General features: G+C 48.0%; 1 protein-coding gene across 16 annotated transcripts in view; it reads left to right on the top strand.

Moving 5' to 3' along the window:
• nfasca (neurofascin homolog (chicken) a) overlaps window positions 1-26,393 on the top strand; it is a 180,438-nt gene that overhangs the window by 41,805 nt on the left and 112,240 nt on the right. For 12 of the 16 annotated variants that reach the window (XR_013548864.1, XM_078420937.1, XM_078420945.1 and 9 more), the window contains 2 exons: window positions 16,180-16,295; window positions 21,423-21,546. The gene's annotated coding sequence lies outside the window, so the exon portion shown is untranslated. Of the gene's footprint in view, window positions 1-2,392; window positions 2,416-16,179; window positions 16,296-21,406; window positions 21,547-26,393 lie in introns of those variants that run through there. The other 4 variants (XM_078420942.1, XM_078420936.1, XM_078420943.1 and 1 more) reach the window with 4 other exon arrangements.

Here is a 26,393-nt window from a genome sequence, read left to right as displayed (position 1 = left end):
CTGGGACGGCAGGACTTTCATATGAAGAAAGACTGGATGGACTCGGCTTGTACTCGCTGGAATTTAGAAGATTGAGGGGGGATCTTATAGAAACTTACAAAATTCTTAAGGGGTTGGACAGGCTAGATGCAGGAAGATTGTTCCCGATGTTGGGGAAGTCCAGAACAAGAGGTCACAGTTTAAGGATAAGGGGAAAGTCTTTTAGGACCGAGATGAGAACGTTTATTTTTCACACAGAGAGTGGTGAATCTGTGGAATTCTCTGCCACAGAAGGTAGTTGAGGCCAGTTCATTGGCTATATTTAAGAGGGAGTTAGATGTGGCCCTTGTGGCTAAAGGGATCAGGGGGTATGGAGAGAAGGCAGGTACGGGATACTGAGTTGGATGATCAGCCATGATCATATTGAATGGCGGTGCAGGCTCGAAGGGCCGAATGGCCTACTCCTGCACCTATTTTCTATGTTTCTATGGTGCCAGCTGGGAAATAGCACTGAAGTGTTGGTCAGGGTTTTGCATTAAATTCATGGAGTCATAGAGTCATAGAGCATGGAAGCAGGCCCTTCGGCCCAACTTGGCCACACCGACCAAGTTGCCCCATCTACACGAGTTCCACCTGCCCGCGTTTGGGTCATATCCCTCTGAAACTTTCCTATCCCCATTCCTTCTCTCCAGAGATGCTGCCTGACCCGCTGAGTTACTCCAGCATTTTGGGTCTATCTTGGGTCTATTTTTCAGGCAGAGAGTTGTGAATCTGTGGAATTCTCTGCCTCAGAAGGCAGTGGAGGCCAATTCTCTGAATGTATTCAAGAGAGAGCTAGATAGAGCTCTTAAGGATAGCGGAGTCAGGGGGTATGGGGAGAAGGCAGGAACGGGGGTACTGATTGAGAATGATCAGCCATGATCACACTGAATGGCGGTGTTGGCTCAAAGGGCTGAATGGCCTCCTCCTGCACCTATTGTCTATTGTCTATCTTCGGTATAAGCCAGCATCTGCAGTGCCTTCCCACGCACGTGTCCAAATGTCTTGTAAATGTTGTTAGTGGGCCTGCCTCCACTAACTCCTCTGACAATTCATTCCACAAACCCGCAACTCTCTGTGTGTAAAGGTTTACCTTCAGGTTCCTATTAAATCTTTTCCCTGTCACATTAAACCTAAGTCCTCTGGTTCTTGACCGCCCCACTCTGGGTAAAGGACTGTGCATCGTCCCTATTTATTCACTGGAGTTTTAGAAGGACGAGAGGGGATCTTATAGAGACGTATACAATTATAAAAGGACTGGACAAGCTGGATGCAGGAAAAATGTTCCCAATGTTGGGGGAGTCCAGAACCAGGGGCCACACAGTCTAAGAATAAGAGGGAGAAGATTTAGAACTGAGGTGAGAAAGTAATGGTATGAACCAGGTATTATGTAAATGTGAAGGTAGACACAAAAAGCTGGTGTAACTCAGCGGGTCAGACAGCATCTCTGGAGAAAAGGACGAGGTGACTTTTCGGGTCGAGACCCTTCTTCAGACTTTGGGTGTTCAGAAATGTCTTTGGGGTGTATACAATTATTGTACAAATATGCTTTGGGATGTGTACAATTATTGTGTGATATACTGACGTGCACGTGAAGCTGTGACATGGTCATAAATGTTTTATATAGACAGCCATGTGCAGATTTATTGAAGGGTAATATGTATGTTAGATGCTAATATTACATTCACCTATTCGGTATGTATTACAAGGCTTCAGTGATATTTAACACTTGTGCAAACAGGAATATTTAATTTAATTTAGAGATATAGCATGGAAACAGCCCTTCAGCCCATCGAGTCCACGCCGACCTTCGATCGCCCGTTCACACTAGTTATCCCACTTTCGCGTCCATTCCTTACACACTAGATTTAGATTTTAGATTTTTTTAGATTTAGAGATACAGCGCAGAAACAGGCCCTTCGGCCCACCAGCTCCGTGCCGCCCAGCGATCCCCGCACACTAACACTATCCTACACACACTAGGGACAATTTTTACATTTGCCCAGCCAATTAACCTACAAACCTGTGTCTTTGGAGTGTGGGAGGAAACCGAAGATCTCAGAGAAAACCCACACAGGTCACGGGGAGAACGTACAAACTCCGTACAGACGGCGCCCGTAGTCAGGATCGAACCTGAGTCTCCAGCGCTGCATTCACTGTAAGGCAGCAAGTCTACCACTGCGCCACCGTGCCGCCCACACTAGGAGCAATTGACAGAGGCCAATTAACCTGCAAAACCCACACGTCTTTGGGACGCGGTGGGAAACCGGAGCACCCGGAGGAAACCCACGCTGTCACGGGGAGAAGGTGCAAACTCCGCACAGTCAGCACACGAGGCCAGGATGGAACACGGGTCTCTGGCGCTGTGAGGCAACAGCTTTATCACTGTGTAAGAAGGTGAATGATTCTCTGATGATGATGGTGATGATCCTCTTTTGTCACGTGTACTTGGTACAGTGAAATGCTTTGTTTTGCACACAATACACAAAGTACACAGTCGCCAATCACTAAATAACGCAATAAATGGGCAGCTTACAACCCAGCTGTGTGAATAGTGATTTATCTATCTTCAAGTCACCCTTGCTTCCCCTCTCTCACCATCCCTCCCCCACCTTAGCTCTCCGACTAGTCTCACTGACCCCCTGATTAATATCACTGATCGTATGCCTCCTTGTCATCTTCCCCTCAACCAACAGTGTACCGTTCTACATTTCCTTACCATCGTCTGCTTTGATCTGTCATTTTCACACCTTACCCTTCCGTATCTCTCGTCTCCCTCTCCCCTAACTCTCGGTCTGAAGAAGGGTCTCGACCCTAAACGTCACCCATTCCTTCTCCCCAGAGATGCTGCCTGTCCCGCTGAGTTACTCCAGCATTTTGTGTCTATCTTCGGTGTAAACCAGCATCTGCAGTTCCTTCCTATGAAAATAATGCTTGTATGTTTATAAGGATAGGGGAAGTCCATGTGTCTTTACTTGGAGTTTTCTACTGGTTGATTGGGTGTGATCTAGGTTTCCCAACTGTCCCGTATATTGGGCAAAATTGGTTTGTCCCGTACGGGACCACTCTTGTCCCGTATTAGGCCCAGGGGGCGCTGTAGGCCCGGACACTGTAGGCCCGCACACTGTAGGCCCGGACACTGTAGGCCCAGACACTGTAGGCCCGGACACTGCAGGCCCGGGGGCCGCTGTAGGCCCAAACAGTGTAGGCCCGGAGGCCTGGGCGTCGCCTAACGGAGGTTGCGTAGATACCCGCCTCCCTGGCCGGGCGACCGCCATTGGTGGAGCGGTAGCGCGTGGCCGCTGGCTGGGTGAGGTCACTTGGGGCACGCGGGGTGGTGACGTCACATTTTGTCCCTTATTTGGGAGTGAGGAAGTTGGCAACCCTACCCTTTGCACATCTAATTTCTGAATTCTCTGTGCATTTGGAAGATAGTCTACACCTTTATTCCTCCCACCTGTCCCGATGACAGCACTGTACTGGCGATGCTTGTGACGGCCTGGCCTGGTTGTGCTTCTGGTGATGAGATGGGAGGTGTCTTGTACTCTGGAGCATCACCTTGCTCCCCACAAAGCCTCTTGGCTCCAGGCTTTGGCAGCTAAGGCACGTCGGTTCTGCTCGTAGGAGATGCTGAGTAACCCAGGCAACTATTTGCGTGCTAGCCACAGAAGCAGATCTACAATGTGCAGGAAGGACCTGCAGACGCTGGTTTAAACCAAAGATAGACACAAAAAAGCTGGAGTAACTCAGCGGGTCAGGCAGCATCTGTGGAGAGAAGGAATGGGTGACAAAGCAGATCAACAAACTCATATCACAACTGCTCCACACTCTTACCTTATCTATGATCCCTTATCATGTAGTGTAAGAAAATAACTGCAGATGCTGGTACAAATCGAAGGTATTTATTTCACAAAATCCTGGAGTAACTCAGCATGTCAGGCAGCATCTCAGGAGAGAAGGAATGGGTGACATTTCGGTTCGAGACCCTTCTTCAGACTGATGTCAGGGGGGCGGGACAAAGGAAGGATATAGGTGGAGACAGGAAGATAGAGGGAGAACTGGGAAGGGGGAGGAGAAGAGAAGGACAGAGGAACTATCTAAAGTTGGAGAAATCAATGTTCATACCGCTGGGCTGTAAGCTGCCCAAGCGAAATATGAGGTGCTGTTCCTCCAATTTGCAGTGGGCCTCACTATGGCACTGGAGGAGGCCCATGACAGAAAGGTCAGACTGGGAGTGGGAGGGGGAGTTGAAGTGCTCAGCCACCGGGAGATCAGGTTGGTTAAGGCGGACTGAGCGAAGGTGTTGAGCGAAACGATCGCCGAGCCGGCGTTTGGTATCATGTAAAATACACTGTAAAATGGGTTCATTGTAATCACGTATTGTCTTTCTACTGACTAGATAGTACGCAACAAAAAGCTTTTCACTGTACCTCGGTACACGTGACAATAAACTGAAATGGACTGAACTGAACGGTAAACCCTACCGGTTGAAGGTTGTGATCCGGAATACTAATTCAGCAAGGAAAACAAAATTCCTTGTAAAAATCTTCTTTGTAAAACTCATGCACAGTTTAGCAAAACCATCACTTGGGTATTGATCGGGCAGGGGGCAGGTTGTGAACAGGCCATCGATTGGCACAAGACTGAGATTTGCATAGTGTAATGATCCTGGTGGGACTCAGTATTGAATGAGCTGCTATTGATTGGCTCGGTTCCATGTTTAATACGGTATTGATGAAAACAGCTACCAGCAGATTACTGATTTCAGTTTAGTTTAGTTTCGAGATAAGGCGCGGAAACAGGCCCTTCGGCCCACCGAGTCTGTGCCGACAAGCAATCCCCACACACCAGTGCTATCCTGCACACATGAGGAACTGTTTACAATTTTACCAAGCCAATTAGTCTACAGACCTGTACGTCTTTGGAGTGTGGATGGAAACTGGAGCTCCTGGATAAAACCCACGCAGGTCACGAAGAGAATGTATAAACTCTGCGCACACACAGCACCCGTGGCTACTTGAGTAATTATGTGCCATTATTTGTTGTTTAGACCCTTTGTAGACCATTTTGCTCCTGATTAATGATGAAGATTGCCACAGAAGGCTGTGGAGGCCAAGGCAATGGGATATTGTTAAGACGGAGATTGATAGATTCTTGGCTAGTGCCGTTGTCAGGGGTTATGGGGAGAAGGCAGGAGAAAGGGGTAGGGAGGAAAAGATAGACCAGCCATGATTGAATGGCGGAGTTGACTCGATGGACCGAAGGGCCTAATTCTGCTCCTATAACTTATGAACATGAACATATGAAGATTTCCATTCAAACTATGAAATTCTGGATTTTCTCTCTCATACACTTTCTCCTTCACACATCACTGACTCTCTCTCTCTCTCTCACTTGCTTAACTTTCCCCCTGATATTTTTGATCACCCTTGCCTCCTGTGTAGAATCGGTGAGGCCTGCTACGTCACTTTGTGGCTTCAGCATTTTACACGTCTCCAATAACAGAATACTTTCACCTGACCCCGAACGTTTTAATCAAACATGCAAGCACAGCAATTCACCAACATTTTTTAAAAACCTTCAATCTTCAGGCTGCATTTTGTCCTGCAATAATTTTAAATTCTGCACGTGGATAAAAATATGTGTTCTTCTTAATCTTCTCAGTTTCAGTTTAGTTTATTGTCATGTGTACCGAGGTACAGTGATGAACTTTTGTTGCGCGCTAACCAGTCAGCGGAAAGACAATATATGATTATAATCGATCCATTTACAGAGTATAGATACATGATAAGGGAACAATGTTTAGTGCAAGGTAAAGCCAGCAAAGTCGGATCCAGGATAGTCCAAGGGTCATCACAGAGGTAGATAGTAGTTCAGCACTGCTCTCTGGTTGTAGTGGGATGATTCGGTTGCCTGATAACAGCTGGGAAGAAACTGTCCCCTCAATCTGGAGGTGTGCGTTTTCGCACTTCAGATCTATCTCTCCAGAGATGCTGCCTGTCCCGATGAGTTACTCATGAGGTCATAAGATCATACAGTAGATGATAGGAGCAGAATTAGGCCATTCGGCCCATCGGATCTACTCCACCATCAACAGCTGGGAGGAATCTGTCCCCGAATCTGGAGGTGTGCGTTTTCACACCTGTACCTTTTGCCCGATGGGAGAGGGGAGGAGAGGGAGTGTCCAGGGTGCGACTCGTCCTTGATTATGCTGCTGGCCTTGCCGAGGAAGCGTGAGGTGTGAATGGAGTCAGTGGACAAAGAGTTTTTTTACCTGATGCATCCATGGCTTTTCCAATAACAAATATGAAGAATTCACAGATTACCTAGAACGTATAACAGCCCCCTTTCAGTGGAAGTGGCACAGAGGTAGACTAATATGTTTCCAATATTTTTACAATGTTTGTTATGGAGAATGCACGCTGTCAAAATGGTTCTACACACATGAACAAAACTAATGGAAATGCATTGCCTAATGACACCTAAACAAGGCAGCCTGTGACAGGTGCTCTGCTACTCAGCTAAGGTCAGTACACATTGACTTTGTGGATCACTTGTAAATCGCTCGGAAATACAGTAAACCCTTGGTTTTACCGACCTCATTAGAACGGATTTTAGTTATAAATTCATAAGTGATAGGAGCAGAATTAAGCCATTCGGCCCATCGAGTCTACTCCGCCATTCGATCGTGGCTGATCTATCTTTCCCTCCCAACCCCAGTCTCCTGCCTCCTCTCCACAACCCCTGACACCCGTACCAATCAAGAAGTCACACCAGAGAAAAGGTGTTGTAACCGAGGCGAGCGTTCGTTCCGGGCAAGTCAGGAAACGTTGGCATGTTAGAAGGTCGCGAAAACTCCAGGATTGAAAATAGGGAAACAGCCTCATGAAATGGAGAGGGAATGTGTAGGGAAGGAACTGCAGACTCCCAACAAAATGGGGAACATCACGCACGCACCATCACAGTGTGGGTCAAAGGGGAGCATTCTGTTCCATTCCCTGCAGTCGTAGAACAGAGGACAGTACAGTTCGAGGAAGGAACTACAGATGCTGGTTCAAACCGAAGATAGATACACAATTCTGGAGCGACTCAGTGGGACAGGCAGCATGTCTAGAGAGAAGGAATGGGTGACATTTCGGGTCGAGACCCTTCTTGAAATGGTGATTTTTATGCGCGTCTGATGGTTGACCTCCAATGGCAGAATCTCGGACATCCAGTCAGGAGGAATGGAGAGGTGCCTCAGACTGAGACCCGAGACTGCTGCGCGTTCCTCTCATATCCCAAAGATGCATGCAGCTGTAAGTTCATAAGTTCATAAATTAGACCGTTCATGAAAGTGTGTGTGAGAGGGCAAATCCAGAACTTCATTGCTTGAATGGAAATCTTCATCTAAGTTCATGTTCATTAGTTACAGGAGCAGAGTTAGGCCATTTGGCTCATCAATTCTACTCCGCCATTCAATCATGGCTGATCCATCTCTCCCACTCTACTCTCCTGCCTTCAACCCGTAACCCCTGACACCCGTGCTAATCAAGAATCTATCTATCTCTGCCTTAAAAATATCCACTGACTTGGCCTCCACAGCCTTCTGTGGCAATAAATTCCACAGGTTCACCACCCTCTGACTAAAGAAATTCCTCCCAATCTCCTTCTTAAAGGAATGACCTTGAATTCTGAGCCTGTGACCTCTGGTTCTAGACTCTCCCACTAGTGGAAACATCCTCTCCACATCCACTCTGTCACTTAATTTGCCTCTGTGTGTCAGAAGACTATTTATCTAGAATGTCAAGAGCAAAGACACTACAGGAGCAAGATGGGCCACTCCGTCGAAATCGCCTATACTGTAGTGTAGTACGCAAAGGAGCGTAACGTCCGCCATTTTAGTAAGCAGAACCCGCCGTTCGCTCTGCCTCTCGCAGTGTAATCAGGGGAACAGTATGTGTGATGATACCATTAAAATGCAGAATATATCTCATCTATCAATTCACAGATTTTTCTTTTTAAATGTTTCTGCAAGTTTCTGCCGACTAAAATGGCGCCGTGACATACTACGGTTTTTAGGGTCGAGTGGTCTATCTTGTTCCTCTAGTATCTTTGGTCAAGAGTGTATGGCGAATGTAGGATAACATAGAAACGGGTGATCCTTGATCGGCACGGACCTGATGGGCCGAAGGGCCTGTTGCAATACCATATCTCTACACCAAGCTTAATCTGAGAACATGACTTTCTCTTCTGTTTCTGCCTCAGGCGTCTGAACCCCACCATCTGTGAACAACTAACTCGTAGTCATCATTCCAAGCAAGAATTGCTGACTGATTGGAATGTAACCCAGGGGGACTGATGGATTTTTCACCAATGCCAAAAATATTGATCAGCTGGTGGAAAGGTTCAGATGCCTCCATTCGGAATAATGAATACTTAAAACTGAATTGAGATTTAAATCAAATTTGGACATTCTTTTAAACAGCGATGGCAAATTCAAACGGTTTATGCCAAGAGTCAGGAGCGTTTAGTCCAGTTTAGTCCAGTTTATTGGCACATGTGCCGAGGCACAGCGAAAAGCTTTTTTGTAGCGTGCTAAGCGGCCAGCGGAAAGACGATGCGTGATTACAGTCGAGCCGTCCACAGCGTACAAATACACAACAAGGGGAATGACGTTTAGTGCAAGATAAAGTCCAGTAAAGTCCGATCAAAGACAGTCTGAGGGCCTTCAATGATGTATATGCTAGCTCAGGACCACTCTCTAGTTACGTGAGTTTAATTGTCATATGTATCGACAACAGAACAGTGAAATTCTCACTGTTTAATATAGTGTAAGAAAATAACTGCAGATGCTGGTACAAATCGAAGGTATTTATTCACAAAATGCTGGAGTAACTCAGCAGGTCAGGCAGCATCTCAGGAGAGAAGGAATGGGTGACATTTCGGGTCGATACCCTTCTCCAGTCTGGAGGAGGGTCTCGACCCGAAACGTCACCCATTCCTTCTCTCCAGAGATGCTGCCTGACCTGCTGAGTTACTCCAGCATTTTGTGAATAAATACCCTCTCACTGTTTAATTGTCATATGTATCGACAACAGAACAGTGATGCAGCAGCATCAAGGGCCTGTAAACACTATACATATAGGCAATATATAATAAATAAAAGTTCAATAAGTTATGTTATTTGAACCTTGAAATAAGATCCTGGTCTTGAAGTCACATCCTTGTGTCTGTATATTACTCTTCTTCTACATTGGGGGGGGGCGGGGGGGGGCATGGTGGCTCACATCGCCAGGGACCTGGGTTCGAACCTGACATCGAAACATAGAAAATAGGTGCAGGAGTAGACCATTCAGCCCTTCGAGCCAGCACCGCCATTCAATATGATCATAGCTGATCATCCAAAATCAGTACCCCCGTTCCTGCTTTCTCCCCATATCCCTTGATCCCATTAGCCCTAAGAGCTATATCTTGAATACATTGGGTGCTGTCTGTGCGGAGTTTGTACGTTCTTCCCTGTGACCGCGTGGGTTTTCTCCGGGTGCTCCGGTGTCATCCCACATCCCACATCAAAGACGTGCAGGTTTGCAGGTAATTTGGCTTCTGTAAAATTGACCCTAGCTTCTAGGACAGAACGAGACAAAATGCTGGAGTAAATCAGCGGGTCAGGCAGCATCTCTTGAGAAAAGGCTTCTGTGAACTCCCCTTGGCACGGCGGCGCAGCGGTAGAGTTGCCGCCTTACAGCGAATGCAGCGCCGGAGACTCGGGTTCGATCCTGACTACGGGCGCCGTCTGTACAGAGTTTGTACGTTTTCCCCGTGACCTGCGTGGGTTTTCTCCGAGATCTTCGGTTTCCTCCCACACTCCAAAGACGTACAGGTATGTAGGTTAATTGGCTGGGCAAATGTTTTAAAAAATTGTCCCTAGTGGGTGTAGGATAGTGTTAGTGTGCGGGGATCGATGGGCGGCGCGGACCCGGTGGGCCGAAGGGCCTGTTTCTGCGCTGTATCTCTAAAATCTAAAAATCTAAAATCTAAAAATCTAAAATTTAAAATCTAGTGTGTAGGATGTGAAAGTGGGATATCATAGAACTGGTGTACTGGTTGGCGATCAATGATGGGTGTGGATTCACTTTGCCAAAGGACCTGTTTCACTGCTGTATCTTTAAACTAAATTAAATTAAACTAAATTTTAGTTCTTTTATTTTTGCTGCTTTGTTGATAGACTTTGTCGAAAGGTTGTAGTTCAGTTTAGTTTTGTTTAGATTAGAGATACAGCGCAGAAACAGGCCCTTTCAGCCCACCGGGTCCGCGCCGACCAGCGATCCCCGCACACTAACACTATCCTACACACGCTAGGGACAATTTACAATTTTACCGGATTAGCCAATTAGCCTCCAAACCTGTACGTCTTCGGAGTATGGGAGGAAACCGGAGCACCCGGAGAAAACCCACGCAGGTCACGTGGGTTTTAGAACGTGGAAACTCCGTACAGACAGCACCCGTGGTAAGGATCGAACCCGGGTCTCTGGCGCTGTAAGGCAGCAACTCTACCGCTGCGCCACCGTGCCGCCCTGCTGTGTCTAAGGAGGAGCAGTGAATGCAACAGGGTTAATAATCCGGATAAAACCAGAGGGTGTTTATGGACTAATTGAGTTCTCAAACAATAATACTGATAACAATTAGTGTCACTCCCTCGTGTCTGAAATGGTTATGGACAACTTCCTTCTCTTTGTCATTTTTAATGACCTGAAGTCGACGTAAAGATGAAAGAGTCAGGGGGAAGTCTTTTGGAGTCGGAAAGGAAATGATTAATGGCAGGAGCGCGACTCTCAGCAAGTCTCTCCTGTCCCAGGGGCTTCTGCTGCTACACGGATCGGCAAAAGCCAGCGCCACTGTTAATTATTGCATGAAAACGATGCTGAGTGAGAGAGGGGAGGCATCAATAATGCCTGAAGATAGAGACAAAAAGCCGGAGTAACACAGCGGGTCTCACAGCATCCCCGGAGAAAAGGAACAGGTGACGTTCCGGGTCGAGACCCTTCTTCAGACTGAGAGTCAGGGGGAGAGGGAAACCAGAGACAGAGACGGTGATGTAGAAAAACGTAGAGCAAATGAACGAAAGGTACGCAAAGAAAGTCACGATGATCAAGGAAGCAGGGCATCGTTAGCCGCGGGCTAGGTGAAAACGAGTGGCAGACAATGAGACTCAACAAGACGAGTTTGAGGCTGGTATGACTTGGGTGGGGGAGGGACGGACGGAGAGAGAGGGGATGCAAGGGTTACTTGAAATTAGAGAAATCAATGTAGACACCGCTGGCGTGTAAGCTTCCCCAAGGGAAATATGAGGTGCTGTTCATCCAATTTGCATTGGGCCTCACTCTGACAGTGGACAATGCCCGGACAAGCGGTGGTCCGGATGAGGATGGGAGAGAGCGAGGGGGGGGGGGGGGGGGGGGGGGGGTGGGAGTATAAGGTGGTAAGGCGTGCTGATTGTCGAGGCGTGATCATTAATCTCGTTAAAACCAGCTCGTTTGACAGGACCTTCAGGGAGAGGGGCGGAAGTGGCAGCGGAGACAGGAATAAGCTTTTGATATTTTCTCCAGGGACCGCCGCGATCAGACTGCCGGGGATTTGCATAACCAATCCCGCAAGATTCAAGCAGGGATTTGAGCCTCTTACAACGTATTATTGTTGTCCTTTGATGGATGAATGATAATAATTCGACAGAGGCTCTGAATTTCTCCCAGTCTCCGTTGCCCAAGACGAGAGGCACGGCGACACAGTAACGAGACAAGAGGCAAGTGTGTTGTATTGTCAGAGGTCCCAGATAGAACAATGAAACTCTTACTTGCAGCAGCACAACAGAATATGTAAACATAGTGCTCTGTAAACAATATCATCAACACGAAAAAAAACTTCAGTGTGTGTATAAGAAAATAACTGCAGATGCTGGTACAAATCGAAGGTATTTATTCACAAAATGCTGGAGTAACTCAGCAGGTCAGGCAGCATCTCAGGAGAGAAGGAATGGGCGACGTTTCGGGTCGAGACCCTACTTCAGACTGATGTCAGGGTGGCGGGACAAAGGAAGGATATAGGTGGAGACAGGAAGACAGTGGGAGATCGGGGAAGGGGGAGGGGAAGAGAGGGACAGAGGAACTATCTAAAGTTGGAGAAGTCAATGTTCATATATAACATCTAGGTTATGGAACGGGCTGCCGGAGCAAGTAGTTGAGGCAGGGACTATCGCAACATTTAGACGGGTACATGGGTGGGACAGGTTTATCATATCATATCATATATATACAGCCGGAAACAGGCCTTTTCGGCCCTCCAAGTCCGTGCCGCCCAGTGATCCCCGTACATTAACACTATCCTACACCCACTAGGGACAATTTTTTTACATTTACCCAGCCAATTAACCTACATACCTGTACGTCTTTGGAGTGTGGGAGGAAACCGAAGATCTCGGAGAAAACCCACGCAGGTCACGGGGAGAACGTACAAACTCCTTACAGTGCAGCACCCGTAGTCAGGATCGAACCTGAGTCTCCGGCGCTGCATTCGCTGTAAAGCAGCAACTCTACCGCTGCGCTACCGTACCGTGCAACGTGGGCAGGTGGGGCTAGTGTAGCTGGGACATGTTGGCCGGTGTGGGCAAGTTGGGCCGATGGGCCTGTTTCCACGCTGTAATACTCCATAACTCTCATTGAAAAAAGGGGGGGGGGGGGGGTGGGGTGGGCAGAGTAGAAACAAAATAAAGCTGGTGTCTGTTGAACCAAAATGAAAGCTGTGTTTTATTTCCCTAGTCCTTAGCAAAACAAATGTCAAAGACAGGCATTTTGTTCGGTCGCTGGACATCCAAACAGTGAGAACATGTTGTTCTGGTTCGGACTCCAAACAAAGAGCCATTGTCAGAGGGAGTGCTGATCGGAATGTCAGATGGCACCATTGTTGTGCAAGTTGCGTTCAAAGGCATCTAGTGGGCGTCCTTTTGCTGGCACGACTGTGCCGTCAACACTGCATCCATGTCGCATGCCAGAGAGGAAATAGTGGGTTAAGCCACGGTAGGTTTGCCAGGGCCAGCTGAAGGTAGTCTTGGAGGTCAGAGGATCTCCAGCACATTTTTCCCCTCACGCGAGTGGCACGCCTACGGTCGCCAACTGTCCCGTATTAGCCGGGACATCCAAGTTAGTTTGTCCCGTACGGGACCGCCCTTGTCCCGATTTAATAGGGTTGCCAACTTCCTCACTTCCAAATAAGGGACAAGGTGACGTCACCGCCCCACTTGACGTCACCCAGCCAGCGGCCACGTGCTCCCGCTCCACCAATGGCGGCCGCCATTGGTGGAGCGGGAGCACGTGGCCGCTGGCTGGGTTGCGCGGGGCGGTGATGTCACCTTGTCCCTTATTTCGGAGTGAGGAAGTTGGCAACCCTAGCCACCCCTCAAACTTCCTTGGCAGGCTTAGGACGTTCGGAGTGTCCCCCCCCAACACCTCTCACCGACCTCCACAGACGCGCCCTGGAAGCCATTTTATCGGGAGGTATCACAGCACGGTTCGGGAACGGCTCCACGCAAGACCGCAGGAGAATTTTGGAGGCAGCCCAGACCATCGCACAGACCAACCTCCCTTCCATTGACTCCATTTATACCACAAGGCCAGCAGCAAAATCAAGGACAAGTCGCACCCTGGCCACTCCTTCCTCTTCTCCCCTCTTCCATCAGGCAAAAGGTATGAAAACGCACACCTCCAGATTCAGGGACAGTTTCTTCCCAGCTGTTATCAGGCAACTGAACCATCCTACCACAACCAGAGAGCAGTGCTGAACTACTGTCTACCTCATCGGACTATCTTTGATCAGACTTTACTAGCTTTATCCTGCGCTAAATGTTATTCACGTTATGTTATTATGATACTTTATCGTGTATCCGTGTACTGAGCGCACAACAAAGGCTTTTCACTGTACCTCGGCACACGTGACAATAAACTAAATTGAATCTGAACTAAAACTAAAATGAAACTAAACTAATCTAAATGAATGAACTACTCAACATGTCTGTTAGTGCGCCCATCCACCCATGGACAACTGGCTGGAAAGGAAAAGACTACAGCACTTAAATGGATGAATCTTAGCTATTGGGCAGGGACCTTTTTTCAAACAACTCTGAAGCCAGAGGTAGGATCCCGATCTCAAACATCACCTATCCATGTTCTCCTGAGATGCTGCCTGACACTCTGAGTAACTCCTGCAGGCTGTGTCTCCTTTTTCAAACCAGCATCTGCCGTTCCTTGCCTGCTGCAGAACAGGAGACTGACACACTAACGGGTGTCAGGGGGTTTGCGGGGAGAAGGCAGGAGAATGGGGATGAAGAGGGAGAGATAGATCAGCCACGGTTGAATGTCGGAGTAGACTCGATGGGCCGAATGGCCCAATTCTGCTGCTGTAACACGAACTTAGGAGGAAGCTGGTGAAGTCAAATGTAATGATGTAAATCATGTTTTGCCCCTGACCCGCGTGGGTTTTCTCCGGGTGCTCCGGTTTCTTCCCACACTCCAAAGATGTACAATTGTAAAATTGTAAATTGTCCCTAGTGTGCAGGGTAATACAAGTGTGCAGGGATCGCTGGTCGGCGCGGACTCGGTGGGCCGAAGGGCCTGTTTCAGCTCTGTATCTCTAAACTAAAGTAAAATAAATGAAGCTAATCCAAAGGGCTGCACTGTTTATGCAGGAATATAACACTTAACCACAGTCTTACTCGCAAATCAAGGGTCACCCATTATTTATTCAGCAGCATGGATTACTCACCCATTAACTGTAGGATAAGGGTTATCCGCACAGTCACTGCTTCTGGTGTGAGGGTTACCCACAGTTTATTCTGTAGGGTAAGGATTATTCAGAATTTATTTGGGAATGAAATGAATGAACCGAATGCAGTGATATCTCGTTAGTCCAATTGCTGGAAGGGAGCCTCGCAAAGTGTTTGTGTGGGATGCAGCCCAGCTACGCATAAATCCGGCTATTGTTTGGTCGAGATTCCAGTAACTATGGGCGGCGCAGCTGGCAGAGTTGCTGCCTCGTAGCGCCAGAGCCCCCCCTCCCCCCCCCCCTCCCCCCCCCCTTCCCCTCCCCCCTTCCCCTCCCCCCCCCCTCCCCCCGGGAGCTGTCTGTGTGGAGTTTGCACGTTCTCTTCTCACTGTGATCGCGTAGGTTTCCTGCGGGTGTTCCAGTTTCCACCCGCATCCCAAAGACGTGCGGGTTTGTAGGTTAATTGGCCCTCTGTGAATGGGACTGACATCGACTCTTGTAACCGACCAGAGGACATAGGTTTAATGACCAGAGAGCACAGGTTTAATGACCAGAGGGCATAGATTTAAGGTGAAGGGGCAAAAGATTTAATAGGAATATGAGGGGCAACTTTTTCACATAGAGGGTGGTGGGTGTATGGAGCGAGCTGCTAGAGGAGGTCATTGAGGCTGGGACTATCCCCACATTTGAGAAACAGTTAGACGGGTACATGCATAGGACAGGTTTGGAAGGATATGGACCAAGTGCAGGCAGGTGGGACTAGTGTAGCTGGGACATGTTGGCCGGTGTGGGCAAGTTGGGCCGAAGGGCCTGTTTCCACTCTGTATCATTCTATGACCTTGTGACACCGCAGCGGAGTACATCTTGATAATGCACATTAAAAAAAACCTGTTTCAACTGGATGTGTATGCTAAAACAAGAGTTTAGTATAAGGGTGTCAGGAGGTACGGGGAAAAGGCAGGAGATTGTGGTTGAGAGGGAAAGATAGATAAGCCATGATTGAATGGTGGATTAGACTTGGTAGGCCAAATAGCCTAGTCCTGCTAGCTTCTCCCCATAGCTCAGGCTTTAGAGTCCAGGCAACATCCTCGTAAATCTATGTAATAAGTGTGTCATTTGTACTGACAACAGAGCAACGAAAGAAGGGTCTCGACCCGAAACGTCACCCATTCCTTCTCTCCAGAGATGCTGCCTGACCCCGCTGAGTTACTCCAGCATTTTGTGTCTATCTTCGGTGTAAACCAGCGTCTGCAGTTCCTTCCAACTCAAAAGCTTGATATGTGGTGCTTACGAGGCTATGAATTAAGAGGAGAGTCTAAGGTGTTTTTTTTTTTTAAAGTGAAATCTTCTCCTTATCTCACCCCACAGTAATTTAAAGCTGGCAGCTGGAATACATATGAATAATATTTCCTGGAAGTAGCACAGTTCATCACCAGGTTAACAGAAAATCTTGGCTCCGACCTTCTATTCCTCCTTTGGCTCTGGTAAGTGGATGCATCACGAAACACACTCTCACCACAATAAGTCTCTCTGTAATCTCCCTGGTTTTTAAAAAACAATTTATTTGAGAAAATTGTAAGTAAATGGTTAAGACTGAAATGAGCCGGAATGTTTAGTTTTAGTTTTTAGTTTTAGTTTGAGAGACTCAGCGTGGAAACAGGCCCTTCGGCCCACCGAGTCCATGTTGACCAGCGATCCCCGCGCACTACCACTATCCTACACACACTAGGGCCAGTTTACAATTATACCAAAGCCAATTGACCTACAAACCTGCACATCTTTGGAGTGTGGGAGAAAACCGGAGATCCTGGAGAAAATCCACGCAGGTCACGGGGAGAACGTACAAACTCCATAAAGTCAGCATCCGTAGTCAGGATCGAACCCAGGTCCCTGGCGCTGTGAGGCAGCAGCACTACCTCTGCGCCACCGTGCCACTTGTGCCTTACATGCTAACAAGGGACAGGGTAACGGGGGCAGATATTTGTAATGGTACTCAGGGACCTGTCGGCCTGTTTATTTTTGTTCCAACTGGTCTTTCACTGAAGATAGACACAAAAAGCTGGAGTAACTCAGAGGGTCAGACAGCTTCTCTGGAAAAAAGGGAGAGGTGACGTTTCGGGTCAAGACAGCTTTTTCAGACTGAGAGTCAGGGGAAAGGGAGTCTTTCACTGATTTAGGGTCACTGAAGAAGGGTCTCGACCCAAAATGTCACCCATTCCTCCTCCCCTGAGATGCTGTCTGACCCACTGAGTTACTCCAGCTTTTGGTGATACCTTCGATTTGTACCAGCATCTGCAGTTAATTTCCTACACAGTTTCACTGATTTATTTCCGCAAGGGTGATTGCAGGTGGTGTGAAGTAAACTGTTAAATGTTGAACCAAAATTCAATGGACATAGTAGTATGTGGTGGAACTATCTCTGAACAAGGTTTATGACTTGGGGCCAGAATCCCGATTCAAACTGTACAGTTATGCACTCAGCACACATTCACTGGAATCAGAGACGGCTTCTCAGAAATTACAGAATGAACAAGACAAAATATGCAAGTGGGTAGAAAAATGACAGCTACAATTTAGTACAGAAAAATGCACAGTCCTGCAGATTGGGAGAAATCAAATTGGCGATGCATGCACTCTGTGAGTAGGTTATGCAGAAAGATGAGGATCCATGATCGGACTTTGCTGGCTTTACCTTGTGCTGAACGTTATTTCCTTGTCATGTATCTGTATCACTGTAAATGGCTCGATTGTAATCATGTATTACATAGAACCATAGAAACATAGAAAATAGGTGCAGGAGTCGGCCATTCGGCCCTTCGAGCTAGCACTGCCATTCAATATGATCATGGCTGATCATCCAAAATCAGTACCCCGTTCGTGTTTTCTCACCAAATCAATAGACAATAGACAATAGGTGCAGGAGGAGGCCGTTTGGCCCTTCGAGCAAGCACCGCCATTCAATGTGATCATGGCCGATCATTCTCAATCAGTACCCCGTTCCTTGATTCCGTTAGCCCCAAGAGCTATCTCTAACTCTGTCTTGAAAACATCCAGTGAATTGGCCTCCACTGCCTTCTGTGGCAGAGAATTCCATAGATTATAATCAATAGTCAATAGTCAATTTTATTTGTCACATCCACATAAATGTGCAGTGAAATGAAAGATTACCCACAGTCCAACAATAAGAGCAATAAAAATAAGCAATAACACACACAATCATAAACCAACACCAAACAAAAACAAACATCCATCACAGTGAGTCTCCTCCAGTCACCTCCTCACTGTGATGGAAGGCCAGAATGTCTTTTATTTTCCCCTGCCGCTGCCGAGACAACTCTCTTTCTGCTTACTGGACAGCATGCAACAAAAGCTTTTCACTGTACCTCAGTTCACATGACAATAAACTAAACTGAACTAAAACTAAACGGAACAAATTTGAGACAGAGTAGAAACAAGCAACTGCAGATGCTGGTATACGAAAGAGGAGTTGAGTTGAGTTTTGTTCATTGTCCCGTGCACCGAGGTACAGTGAAAAGCTTTTGTTGTGCGCTAACCAGTCAGCGGAAAGACAATACGTGATTACAATCGAGCCATTCACCGCGTACAGATGCATGACGGAGGGAATAACATTGAGTGCAAGATAAGGTCCAGTAAAGTCAGATCAAAGATAGTACAGCTTGGAAGAAACTGTCCCTGAATCTGGAGGTGTGCGTTTTCAAACTTCTGTACCTCTTGCCTCTGGAGAGTCTGAAGAAGGGTCTCGACCCGAAACGTCACCCATTCCTTCTCTCCAGAGACGCTGCCTGACCTGCTGAGTTACTCCAGCATTTTGTGTCTACCTTCGATTTAAACCAGCATCTGCAGTTCTTTCCTACGCTATCATGACCCATTGTTGGGTGGGGCAGAGGCGGTAACAAATCGATACAGGGATACGAACAGTGTAAACTGCGGTGGTGAATCTGTGGAATTCATTGCCACAGACGGCTGTGGAGGCCAAGTCGGTGGATATATTTAAAAGGCGGAGAAAAACGGATTCTTGATTAGTACGGGTGTCAGGGGTTATGGGGAGAAGGCAGGAGCAGAATGATGGAGTAGAGCTGAAGGGCCAAATGGCCTTATTCTGCTGCCAAAACCTATGAATTTATAAACTAGCAGGCCGACTAGGATGGGGAGGGGGGGGGGGGGGGGGGAGGGGGGGAGGGGGGTGAGGGGGGGGGGGGGAAGGGAATGGAATTACTTGAAATTAGAGATTTTTTTTTCTTTCTAAGGATCAAGAGGATGCAAATGTTTCAACTCTGTTCGGATCCAAATCATGTGTTAAGTTCTGTAGGATCTGTAAAGTAGACTGGTGCCAATTCATATTAGCATCTCCCTCAAGTATCTTCTGCTAGCTGAAGCTAGTCACAGACCTGCCCACCAGATGGTGTCAAGTCTGCTGGGGGGGGGGGGGTTTCAGCAATCTGGCATCAAACTAATTTGATGGAAGGCCAGACATTTTTTGGGAGCTATTTCTCTTCCCATCAATCGATCCTTTTGCTTGCAGCAGCAATATATATTTTTTAAACCTATTAGCAATATGGGTTTAGAAGGATGAGGGAGGACCTTATTGATACTTACCGGATAGAGTGGGTGTGGAGAGGATGTTTCCACTGGTGGGAGAGTCTAGGACCAGAGGTCACGGCCTCAGAATCAAAGAACGTACCTTAACGAAGGAGATGAGGAGGAATTTCTTTAGTCACAGGGTGGTGAATCTGTGGAATTCATTGCCACAGAATGCCGTGGATGTCAAGTCAGTGGATATTTTAAGGCTGAGATTCATGGTTAGTAATGGTGAGAGACCGGTGAGAGATATGGAAGGGTAAGTTGTGAAAACAGCAGATAACTCGAGATTTGGAATTTGATTCGAGATTTGATCTGTCGTTTTCCCACCTCACCCTTCCATTTCTCTAGTCTCCCTCCCCCTTGACTCTCAGTCTGAAGAGGGGTCTCGACCCGAAACGTCACCCATTCCTTCACGCCAGAGATGCTGCCTGACCCGCTGAGTTACTCCAGCATTTACGTGTCTAGTTCAGCTTAGTTTAGTTTAGAGATACAGCGCAGAAACAGGCCCTTCGGCCCACCGAGTCCGCGCCGACTAGCGATCCCTGCACATTAACACTATCCTACACACACTGGGGACAATTTTTACACTTATGCCAAGCCAATTTGCCTACATACCTGTACATCTTTGGAGTGTGGGAGGAAACCGGAGCATCCGGAGAAATCCCAGGCAGGTCACGGGGAGAACGTACAAACGCCGTACAGACTGCACCCGTAGTCGGGATCGAACCCGGGTCTCCGGTGCTGCATTCGCTGTAAGGCAGCAACTCTACCGCTGCGCCACCGTGCTGGCCTCACTTTTGTGTGGCTTTTTGGATATCTATCCTAATTCGTTGTCAGACTCTGCTTGCAAGTGGGGTCGGGGCCTGGTGAAGCAGGCTGCTGGGTTTTGCTGATTGCTGGCTGGAGACATATGGCAGTCTGTGGGAGGCCAAGCGGTTCTGTGGTGACAATGGCCTGTCTAGACGGATGGACAGCTTTAACCCAGCAAGAGCAACATCCCGTCAAAGCCCTTTGACTCTCTGTCTCTCCCGTGTCAGTAAACATGCCCCTCACTCACCCTGCCTTCAAGAGTCTGGAGTCAAGAATGTTTTATCGTCAGATGTCCCAGACAGAAGGGCGGCACGGTGGCGCAGCGGTAGAGTTGCCGCCTTACAGTGCTTGCAGCACCGGAGACCCAGGTTCAATCCCACTACGGGCGCTGTCTGTACGGAGTTTGTACGTTCTCCCCGTGACCTGCCTGGGATTTCTCCAAGATCTTCGATTTCCTCCCACACTCCAAAGACGTACAGGTTTGTAGGTTAATTGGCTTGGCATAAGTGTAAACTGTCCCTAGAAAGTGTAGGATAGTGTTAGTGTGCGGGGATCGCTGATCGTTGCGGACTCGGTGGGCCGAAGGGCTGGTTCCATGCTGCATCTCTAAACAAAACTAAACAGTACAATGAAATTCGTACTTACAGCAGCACAACAGAATATGCAAACATCGTACTCTGTAAACAACATGATAAACAAGAAAAAAGTGTTCAACGTGTGCTTATAACTCAGCGGGACAGGCAGCATCTCTGGAGAGAGGGAATGGGTGACGTTTTGGGTCGAGACCCTTCTTTGTACACTGATGGCTTCTTTGGTCTGAAGAAGGGTCTCGACCCGAAATGTCACCCATTCCTTCTCTCCCGAGATGCTGCCTGACCTGCTGAGTTACTCCAGCATTTTGTGAATAAATCGATTTGTACCAGCATCTGCAGTTATTTTCTTATACTCGTACAATAGAGGGATGTGGATCATGTACAGGCAGATGAGATCAGTTTAATTTGGCATGTTCAGCACACACACTGTTCTGCCCGAGTGTAGATAGGGCATCTTGCTTGACATGGGCAAGTTGGGCTGAAGGGCCTGTTTCCAACTTGTGTGACTCTATGTCTCTCTCTCTCTCTCTCTCTCTGAGGGTGGAATCTTTGTCATGTTGCCATTTCTTATAGAAATTCACAGTTAATAGTTGGTTTCCTGTCTAGCACAGACGCATCCCCCAGGCTCTCTGGCAAGGCTCAGCTTTATAAAGCAGCAAGGCAAGAGACTGCAAGCTGTATGATTTACTGCACGGAACACCGCTCAACTTAAACCAGCTCCACGGGAACTGTAAGTCGCACGTTTATTTCGTGAGAAGCTTGAATGAATTGTGTTAGGGACTGCGTTAAGCGGACTTGGATACATACTAATTGGTCTTGGGATCTTAAGCAGTCAGGTACACAATGGCAAACCGCCCGGTGGCGCAGCGGTCGAGCAGCTGCCACACAGCGCCAGAGTCCCGTGTTCCATCCTGACAACGGGTGCGGAGTTTGTACGTTCTCCCCGTGACCTGCGTGGGTTCTGTCAGAGATTTTTGGTTTCCTCCCACACTCCAAAGACGTACAAGTGTGTAGGTTAATTGGCTTGTGATGAATGTAAATTGTCCCTCGTGTGTGTTGGGTAGTGTTAATGCGCTGGTTGGTGTGGACTCACAGGTCCCGTCTCCGCGCTGTATCTAAACTAAAACAAAGAAGTAGGCAAGATGTTTGAGCTTTGCGTTTCACAGTGGGACTGATCTGGCCTGAGTCGGATCCTGCTGGAGTTGAATTAAAGACTTGATTGAATCACTTCTCTCCGTTGCATTTTAAAGTGCTGTGGGGATTGTGTGAATGATGGTATTCCAACGGTCCAAGTTATTCAGACTCTTGCCTAAGGGATAGTTAACGTGACACAAACCAATTTTTTGAATGTCCATCCTGGTGACTTGAGGTGGTGGAGACGCAAGGATCTGAAGATGCTGGAATCTCCAGCAAAACGCAAAGTGCTGGAGGAACTCAGTGGGCCGGCCAGCACCTGCGGAAGGAATGGCCAGGGGACCTTTCGTGTCGGACACCTTCGTCAGACTGAAACGTCGTCCGTCCATTTCTGTGCACAGATTTTGCCAGATCTGCTGAGTTCTTCCAGCACTTTATAGACATTAGACAATAGACAATAGGTGCAGGAGTAGGCCATTCAGCCCTTCGAGCCAGCACCGCCATTCAATGTGATCATGGCTGATCATTCTCAATCAGTACCCCGTTCCTGCCTTCTCCCCATACCCCCTGACTCCGCTATCCTTAAGAGCTCTATCCAGCTCTCTCTCATCTCAGTTCTAAATGGCCTACCCCTTATTCTTAAACTGTGGCCCCTTGTTCTGGACTCCCCCAACATTGGGAACATGTTTCCTGCCTCTAACGTGTCCAACCCCTTAATAATCTTATACGTTTCGATAAGATCTCCTCTCATCCTTCTAAATTCCAGTGTATACAAGCCTAGTCGCTCCAGTCTTTCAACATATGATAGTCCCGCCATTCCGGGAATTAACCTGGTGAACCTACGCTGCACGCCCTCAATAGCAAGAATTGTGTCTTACTGGTGACAAAGGGGCATTTTGGTCAACATGGGCAAGTTGGACCGAAGGGCCTGTCTCCAGGGCAGATGACACTATGGTTCCATTTCTATACCATCTATACTACCAGTGAAAATAGTTGGAAACAGCAAGATTTAAACTTAAAAGAACAAATAAATAACCTGGTGTCTTTCTGCACGGGTTAAGACACTTACTGCAGGAAATTCTACCATTGGCCTCTGATGGAAAGTACAATTAATTCCAGGCATCACAAGTAATGCAGCCAGTTATTTGAAATACCAATATTCTTAGCTAACCACGTAAAAAGAACACTATGGCACAGCGGTAGAGTTGCTGCCTAACAGCGCCAGAGACCCGGGTTCGATCCTAGCTACGGGTGCTGTCTGTATGTTTCTGTCATATCATATCATATATATACAGCCGGAAACAGGCCTTTTCGGCCCTCCAAGTCCGTGCCGCCCAGCGATCCCCGCACATTAACACTATCCTACACCCACGAGGGACAATTTTTACATTTACCCAGCCAATTAACCTACATACCTGTACGTCTTTGGAGTGTGGGAGGAAACCGAAGATCTCGGAGAAAACCCATGGGCCTCCTCCAGTGCCATAATGAGGCCCACCGGAAATTGGAGGAACAGCACCTCATATTTGGCTTGGGCAGCTTGCAGCCCAGCGGTATGAACATTGACTTCTCCAACTTTAGATAGTTCCTCTGTCCCTCTCTTCCCCTCCCCCTTCCCAGTTCACTATTCACTAAAACCTCAGAGAGAAGCAGAGCTCGTCAAAAAACAAGAGAAGGAGAGGATGGTAATAAAAATGAATCAAAATGAAAGGCAGTTCCTGTCATGATGATTCCTATGGCTGATGAAATTGGTTAGATTATGGAATTATTCAGTGACCATAAAATGACCCTAAAACAGGCAGTGATTGACAAGCAATACCTGATGACACATCTCTGAACGTTTGCGCAGAACATGGCAGGAGCTAAGCCCTTCGTAAATTACACGTGCACTTATTTAATTGTGGACACAGTAAAGCACTGATTAGTGTCAGAAGGAACTGCAGGTGCTGGTTTACACCGGAGGTAGACACAAAATGGCGGAGTAACTCAGCCGGCCAGGGAGCATCTCTGGAGAGAAGAAACAGGTGACGTTTCGGATCGAGACAACTTCATCGGGCCCGGGCGCGGGCATCCAGGGTCACGGGGAGAAGGCAGGGGAATGGGGTTGGGAGGGAAAGGTTGTCAGCACGGGAAAACTGCGGCTGTTTTTCGTGCCGTGTGGCTCTGTGATTCCGAGTCGCACAAAAGGGGTTGAGGGAAGCAGGGGTTTTGATGAATTTTAGCAAATCAAACATGGCAAAGAGAGACAAAAAGAAGCTCAAGGGAGAGCAAAAATTGGATGACTGCGTGGGGGGGGGGGGGGGGGGACAAAGTGTTGACTGATATTCTTGTGACAGGAAGGTTGTTATCTCCAGGCTCAGTACTAAGTCCCCATCAGAACTGCCCCCTCCATCGACTCCTTTAAGTCCAGGCTCAAAACCTATTTCTACTCCCTAGCGTTTGAGGCCCTCTGAGGGGGCGCAGTGAACTGTTTATGTATGTGCTGTTATGTTTGTGTGCCATTGTATGTTCGTTTTTTCTTAGTACCTGAACTGATGTACAGCACTTTGGTCAACGTGGGTTGTTTTTAAATGTGCTATACAAATAAAATTGACTTGACTGATGTGGATTGACAAAACCACTGATGTGGAATTGAACACAGATGACACACAATTAAGGCTTCTTGTCTTCAGCAGACTGTAGGGGTTGCCAACTTCCTCGCTCCCAAATACGGGACAAGGATACGGCCGCCATTGGTGGAGCGGGAAGCACATGGCCGCTGGCTGGGCGAGGTCACGTGGGGGCCCGGGGCGGTGACATCACCCTTTGTCCCTGATTTGGGAGTGAGGAAGTTGGCAACCCTACTAATATGGGACAAGGGCAGTCCCGTACGGGACAAACTCATTTAGCCCAAAATACGGGATGTCCCGGCTAATACGGGACAGTTGGCGACCCTGGCAGACCTTGTGAACAGCACCTCATATTTCGCTTGGGCTGCTTACACCCCAGCGTTATGAACCTTGACTTCTCTAACTTTAGATAGCTCCTCTGTCCCTCTCTTCCCTCTCCCTCGTCCCAGTTCTCCCACTGTCTTCCTGTCTCCAACTACATCCTTTCTTTGTCCCGCCCTCTCCCCTGACATCAGTCTGAAGAAGGGTCTCGACCCGAAACGTCACCCATTCCTTCTCTCCTGAGATGCTGCCTGACCCGCTGAGTTACTCCAGCCTTTTGTGATACCTTCGAGGGTATAGTGTAGTTTAGTTCAGAGATATAGTGGTGAAACAAGCCCCTTTGGTCCACCCAGTCCCTGTCGACCAACACAAAAACTATCCTGCACACACGCAAACTCTAGCGGCAATTTGCAATTCTACCAATGCCAATTAAACCTACAAACCTGCACGTCTTTGGAGTGTGGAAGGAAATCTGAGAAAACACACGCAGGTCACGGGGAGAACGCAAAAACTCTGTACAGACAGCACCCGTAGTCAACATTGAACCCGAGTCTCTGGTGCTGTAAGGCAGCAACTCTACTGCTGCGCCACCGTGCCACCCTACTTTAACAGGGCCGCACATCGTTAAGGTGATCAAAGGAGATGAGCAGGGCCGGGACATTTTACACAGAGGATGGTGGGTACCTGGAACGCACTGTTAGGGCTGGTGGCAGAGGCACATATGATAGTGGAGTCTCTGGGTAAGAGACTCTGTGCATCTACCCGACCTATTCCCCTCATGATTTTGTACACCTCTATAAGATCCCCCCTCATCCCCCTGCGCTCCATGGAATAGAAACCCAGGCCATTCGGCCCATCAAGTCTACTCCGCCATCCAGTCATGGCTGATCTATCTCTCCCTCCCAACCCCATTCTCCTGCCTTCTCCCCATAACCCCCTAACACGGTGGCAAGGCGGCACGGTGGCGCAGCGGTAGAGTTGCTGCCTTACAGCGAATGCAGCGCCGGAGACTCAGGTTCGATCCTGACTACGGGTGCTGTACTGTATGGAGTTTGTACGTTCTCCCCGTGACCTGCGAGGGTTTTCTCCGAGATCTTCGGTTTCCTCCCACACTCCAAAGACGCGACAGGTTTGTAGGTTAATTGGCTGGGCAAATGTCCGTAGTGGGTAGAGGACAGTGTTAATGTGCGGGGATCGCTGGGCGGCGCAGACCCGGTGGGCCGAAGGGCCTGTTTCTGTGCTGTATCTCTAAAGCTCTAAACACCTGTACTACAAGAATCTATCTATCTCCTCCTTGAAAATATCCATTGGCTTGGCCTCCACAGCCATTGGTGGCAATGAATTCCACAGATTCACCACACTCTGACTGAAGAGATTCCTCCTCATGTCCTTACTAAAGGAACGTCCTTTAATTCTGGCTGTGGCCTTTGGTCCTAGACTCTCCCACTGGTGGAAACATCCTCTCCACATCCACTCTATTTAGGTCTCTCCTACATCACTGTCATATGAGGAA

This window comes from Rhinoraja longicauda, chromosome 24 (assembly GCF_053455715.1).
Source record: "Rhinoraja longicauda isolate Sanriku21f chromosome 24, sRhiLon1.1, whole genome shotgun sequence".
NCBI lineage: Eukaryota > Metazoa > Chordata > Chondrichthyes > Rajiformes > Arhynchobatidae > Rhinoraja > Rhinoraja longicauda.
This window is presented reverse-complemented; position numbering and strand designations above follow the sequence as displayed.